Source organism: Pelophylax lessonae, assembly GCF_965119305.1.
Source record: "Pelophylax lessonae genome assembly, chromosome: 1".
NCBI classification, from domain to species: domain Eukaryota; kingdom Metazoa; phylum Chordata; class Amphibia; order Anura; family Ranidae; genus Pelophylax; species Pelophylax lessonae.
Genome location: NC_138768.1, coordinates 469,829,097 through 469,835,096, shown reverse-complemented (window position 1 = coordinate 469,835,096; position 6,000 = coordinate 469,829,097).

Here is a 6,000-nt window from a genome sequence, read left to right as displayed (position 1 = left end):
TTGAACAGAAAAAAAAACAAAGTGCTTGAACGATATTCTGGCTAATGGTATAAATGATCGCCAAAATGCTTGATGCACCTAAACGCGTTTGAAAACGTGGCTTTAGGCGCAATTTGTAAGCTTCTTTTTTCCTGCCAGGAGAAAAGGCGTTGAGAAGAACTGGGCCCAGTGTGCATGAGGCTTAAGTGCCGGGTCACACTTGTGCGATGCGGGAAGGCTGCGAATTCGCAGCCTGTTCCCGCATCGCAAACGCACATCTGGCAGTTCACACTGCCATATGCGATACGCAAGGGGTGTCAATGAAATGTTAACGACACCCCCAGTTTGATAGCATATCGCAGTGCGATCTTACAGTTTGCACAGGATCGGATCGCACAAGTGTGCACCACTGTGCGATCCGATCCTGCTGCGGCTGGAAAAAAGGGTCCTGTGCGTGTTTGGTGCGGATACAGTGCGAATTTAGCCATACAAAGTGTATGGCTGAATTTGCATCCGCACCTCTGATCGCATGTAATGAAGGAGCAGTGCGCTCCGAATTACATGCGATCGGCTCACTTGCTATAGTGTGAACCGGCCCTTCGGTGTACATATGCAGTCAGCAACATGATGTTTTGGTGTCGGTGTGCTGCTCCTGATAGTATTGCCACAGAAATCGAGCCCTACCCAGCAGCAGGCACCCTTGTACTCTGGCATCAACTGGCAGGCTACTCTTCTTAATTTTTAGATCAGCCTTGGAAAAACATTCTTTACATGATTTGTATTTATAGTTCAGATTTGCATGTCTCTTAGAAACCATTGTCATTTTCACTTGATTTTTGTTGAGACGTTCATAATTGATTTTAGGCAGATTTCTACTGTTAGTAGAAATTGAAAGCAAGTACCGACCTTACATTTCCAGTGCAGCTGGTAATGTGGCAGGCAGTGTGTGCTCACAAGGGCGTAACTAGAAACTGGTAAGCCCTGGGGGAATTATACACACAACCACTCCCTTGCACTGACTTCTTAAAAGATGTAAACTTCACCAAAGAAAAGCAAGACTAAAGAAATGCTGAAGTGGGCTGATGTAACTGAAGATATATGACAATAAAAAAAGAAAAAAGACATTGAAAGTTATCCATAAATAGCAGTCCGTTACTGTATCTATGACTGATCCATTCACTTCTCACTGTCTGTGAAGTATTGCAATGATTTAAAGTGATTGTAAGGTAAATAAAAATTAAATAAAATAACTAACATGTCTATACTTACCTGCTCTGTGCAATGGAATTGTACAGAGAGTCAGTGAACCTCCTCTTTCCGGGTCCCCTGCCTGCGCTCCTTGCCCCTCCCCTTTGTCCAGTGCCGCTTTGTCCATTGCCGCTCCACTTTTTCCAAAGCCGCTTCCCATGGGGGCACTTGTGCATGCTCGCACCCGAGTCCCGCTGCTGCATCCATTGTCACAGACAGCACACAGACTTGCCCTCCCTCGTCACTGTCTTTGTATTTACAGTATGACAGCACTGGGAGCCAATGGTCCTTGGTGCCCTAGCAAAGCCAGCGAGACCTGAATATGAGGGGAGGGAAGAGCTACAGACTGTCAGAGTCGGGTCACACTAGCGCGACTTGTCAGATGACTTGTCAGCCTGACAAGTCGCGCTCCCTCGCGGTCCATTGACCGCTACAGGACCCGTTCTAATAGAAGCGACACAAGTCGCTCCGACTTAGAAAAAGGGTCCTGTACTACTTTGGGGCGACCTCGGAGCGACTTGCATAGACTTCCATTATGTGAAGTCCCTGCAAGTCGCTCCAAAGTTGTGGTGCATGGTAATGCACAAGTCGCCCCAGAAGTAGTAAGGAGTCGTGTTGCCTCAGTGTGAACCGGCTCTAAGGGAGCCAGAAAACCAGACCACACGAAGATGCAAGTAAAATAAAGCGATTTATTTATGAAACAATAATGATCGCACAGCAAGAGAGAGGAGCAAAATCAAGAACAGCCGGGGTCAAATTCGGAAGCAGGTAGTCATCCAAGCTGGGATTGAGTCCAGGAACATGTAGTCATCCAAGCCAAGATAGAATCCAGAAGCGGGTAGTCTGCCGAAGCCTGGGTCGTTGTCTGATGCGGGGTCATCTGCCGATGCGGAATCCAGAGCCAGGAAGGTCGTCAGCCAAGCCAAGTCATGCACAGAGAAACCACAGAGACCAGAGGACTGCTAGTGATGCACCTTGGAGCACAAACGCAAGGGCAAGGTCTGAAAGCCATCAGGTGATATATATAGTCAGGTGTGCAACATCATGACTGAGCGACGCCCAGGCAGCAGACAAGTGATGATGCAAACAGAGTTTATAAGAGACAGCAGTCTGCACATGTCCAAGATGGCTGCCAACAGGAAGACAAGGTAAGACCTTGACACAGACGTGCACCACGCTGGATCTAATGAGGGCTCAGGTAAGTAAAAGGAGGAGGGGGGGAGGGGATGCTGACACCTAAATATTTTTTACCTTAATGTAAGGAAAGAAATGTTTAGGCTTTATAACCACTTTATAGTATACAGAAAATAAAGTGCAGCGCTAAAGTAGGCACAATAAATAAAATCATAAGATTCATAAATATGCATGAAAAATACACATAAATCAATTAAGAGGAGAAACAAAGTCCATGGGAAAGATAGACCACAGAGTCTTAAATCATTGATCCATGTTACATAGTTAGTGAGGTTGAAAAAAGACATCAGTCCATCCAGTTCAACCTATGATGTGCGTGTGTGTTTGCTTTTAACCGTACATTGTATACCCCTGTATGTTGTGGTCTCTAAGGTGCCCATCCAATAGTCTTTTGAAACTATCAATGCTTCCTGCTGATACGACTGCTTGTGGAAGAGAATTCCACATCCTTACCGCTCTTATAGTAAAGAACCCCTTACGCATTTTAAGGTTAAACCGCCTTTCCTCTAGTTTTAGTGAGTGGCCACGTGTCTTATTGTATTCCCTTTCTCTGAATAGTTTGTTCCTTATGCTAGGGTCGCCAGTACAGTATTTGTACATTGATATCATATCCCCCCTCAATCGTCTCTTCTCCAGAGAGAATAGGTATAGTGCTTGTAGTCTTTCCTCATAGCTGATGTCCTCCATTCCCCTAATTATTTTTGTTGCCCTTCTCTGGACTCTTTCCAATTCCAGCACATCCTTCCTGAGGACCGGTGCCCAGAACTGGACAACATATTCCAGATGTGGCCGGACCAGAGTCTTGTAGAGCGGGAGAATAATCTCTTTATTTCTGGAGTGAATCCCCTTTTTTATACATCCCAGTATTCTGTTGGCTTTGCTTGCAGCGGCTTGGCTTTGCATGCCACTGCCAAGCCTGTTTTTTTTCCAATTATATCTTTATTTCTTTAAATTCAGTTACAAGAATATATGATCAATAACTTTTTACATCTTAATAACCAAAATCATAATATACACAACAACTGTTTCCCATATACGGGACTAATTTCTTCCTATTATTCTGTAACCAAACCCAAATCTCCCATTTTCATTATCTTTTCCCTCCTTCTCCCCTTCCCCAGTCCCCCGGGGTCAAAACAATACACCGAAAAAGAAAAAAAAAAAAAATTAATAATATTGATAATAATAAAAAAGTACAATTTTTTTCTCTTCTTCCCCTCTCCTCCTCCCCTCCCCTCTCCTTCTATTGTTTTTGTTTATCTATTTTCTACAAACTACTAAACTGTTTCTTGTTCTATAAGTTCCGGTTGACCTTCCTCTGATTTGGTATAATTTTTCCATTGTTTCCATTTCTCCTCATATTTATCATTTTGTTGACGCGAGTATAATACTAATTTCTCCAAATTGCTTATCTCATCCACTTTCCTCGCCCACATGTTTATGTTAGGAGGCTCGATATCTCTCCATCTGAGGGATATACATAACTTTGCTGCATTTACTAGATGGGGCATAATCGAGTTCCTATAGTTTTGCACCGGTTTACTAGGGGCGTGTAGCAGGAAGAGGGACGGTTCTTTGGGGAAGTTATCTTTCATAATCTTCTGTGTTATCCTCCAAATCTGTTCCCAAAACCCCTCTAGTTTCGAACATGTCCAGAATATGTGAAACATTGTCCCTTTCTCTGTCCCACATCTCCAACAGCGGTCAGTATTTGATACAGAAATTTTGTTTATTTAACTGGGGTATAATACCATCTGGTAAAGATCTTGTAATTTAGTTCTTGAATTTTAGCGCACATTGAGGTTGAAAATACTGACCGTATTATTTGATTTTCTTGTTCTGTTGAGAATGTGATGCCCATTTCCCTCTCCCATTCCTTCAGAAACGGTAATTTGCGCCTTTCTACTGGTAACATTATCAAGGAGTATAATTTAGATATTGTATGTTCCAGAATCCCCTTCTGGATACATAATTTTTCAAATGGTGAAACAGTTTTATCCTCCTGAGATGGTACCTGCAATGTCCCTAAAAAGTGACGTAATTTAATTGATCTCCAAAAATCGAAACAAAAATCGCCAGAGGCATCTGTTAATTCCTCCATAGTTACCCATCCTGTCTCTGAGACAAAATCTGATATCTGGAATATTCCTTTCTCTGCTCTTGAATTTCTTGTCCTGACATCCTATTTCAAAGTGGGGGTTCCCTAATACTGGATACAGAATAGAATTTTCTCGTATAAGTTTTTCTTGTTGGAATATTTTCACACAAGTTTTTAACGTATTTCCTATGGTTGGGTGGTTCTTAATTACTGCTGGTAAATTCTTATAGCACCATGGGGCTCTTTTCAGTAAAATCTCGCATTGTGCCTGCTCTAAGTTTGGCCAAATCTTATGTTCCCCATGGCGGCACCAGTCTATCACTCTTCCTAAATGAATAGCTTGGTAATATTTTCTCAAGTTCGGAACTGCCAGTCCCCCCTCTCTCTTAAATTTAAAAAGGTATTTTTTTCCTATTCTTGGACGTTTTGATTTCCAGATATAATTCATTATCTTAGTTTCGATATGAGATAAAAAACGAAGTGGGATATGGATAGGGAGTGCCTGGGCCATGTATAGAAATTTTGGTAGGATACTCATTTTGATTATATTACACCTACCTATCCATGATTGCATTCCCCCTTTCCATTTTTGCAATAGTATATTTATTGATTGTAATAGGGGTTTAAAATTTGCGCTAAATAATTGTGATATTTTTGGTGTGATCCGTGTCCCTAGATATTTTAGGGCCTTCTTTGTCCAATTCAACTTAAAATTTACACATAATTGTTGTTGAAGTGCTTCTGATAATTCTAATCCCATTGTTTCGGACTTAGTGAAGTTTATCTTCATGTTTGATTGTATACTATAATTCTCCAATTCACGTAGCAAATTGGGAAGTGATATTTTTGGGTTTGTAATCGTGAATAGGACATCATCCGCAAACGCGGAAATTTTATATTGGGCCTTCCCCACTTTGATCCCTGATATGTCAGAATTTCTGCGTATCTTGCAGAGAAAGGGTTCCAATGACAATACGAACAAAAGTGGTGACAGGGGGCATCCCTGTCTTGTTCCATTTACAATTGAGAATTCTGAAGAGAGGACTCCATTTACCTTCACTCTAGCCGATGGGGTTGAATAACTCTGTCTTATCCACTTTTGCATTTTCTCTCCTAGTCCTATATGGCGCAGGACAGCAAACATATATTCCCACCTAACCCTGTCGAACGCTTTCTCTGCGTCGGTATTGAGTAGGATCGTTGGTATCTTATTCTGGTGTGTTATGTGTATTAAATTCAGTAACTTAGTCGTGTTGTCCCTTGCCTCTCGGGTTGGAACAAAACCAACCTGATCTAGATGGATCAATTTTGTTAGGTATTTCTGTAATCTTACTGCTATAATCTTTGTAAAAATTTTAAAATCGGTGTTCAGTAGCGAAATTGGTCTGTAACTTTTACAGGAGGAGGGGTCTTTCCCTTCTTTGGGGATCACCGTTATATGTGCATGTATGGTTTCTTTGGGAATACTATTCCCTGCACCC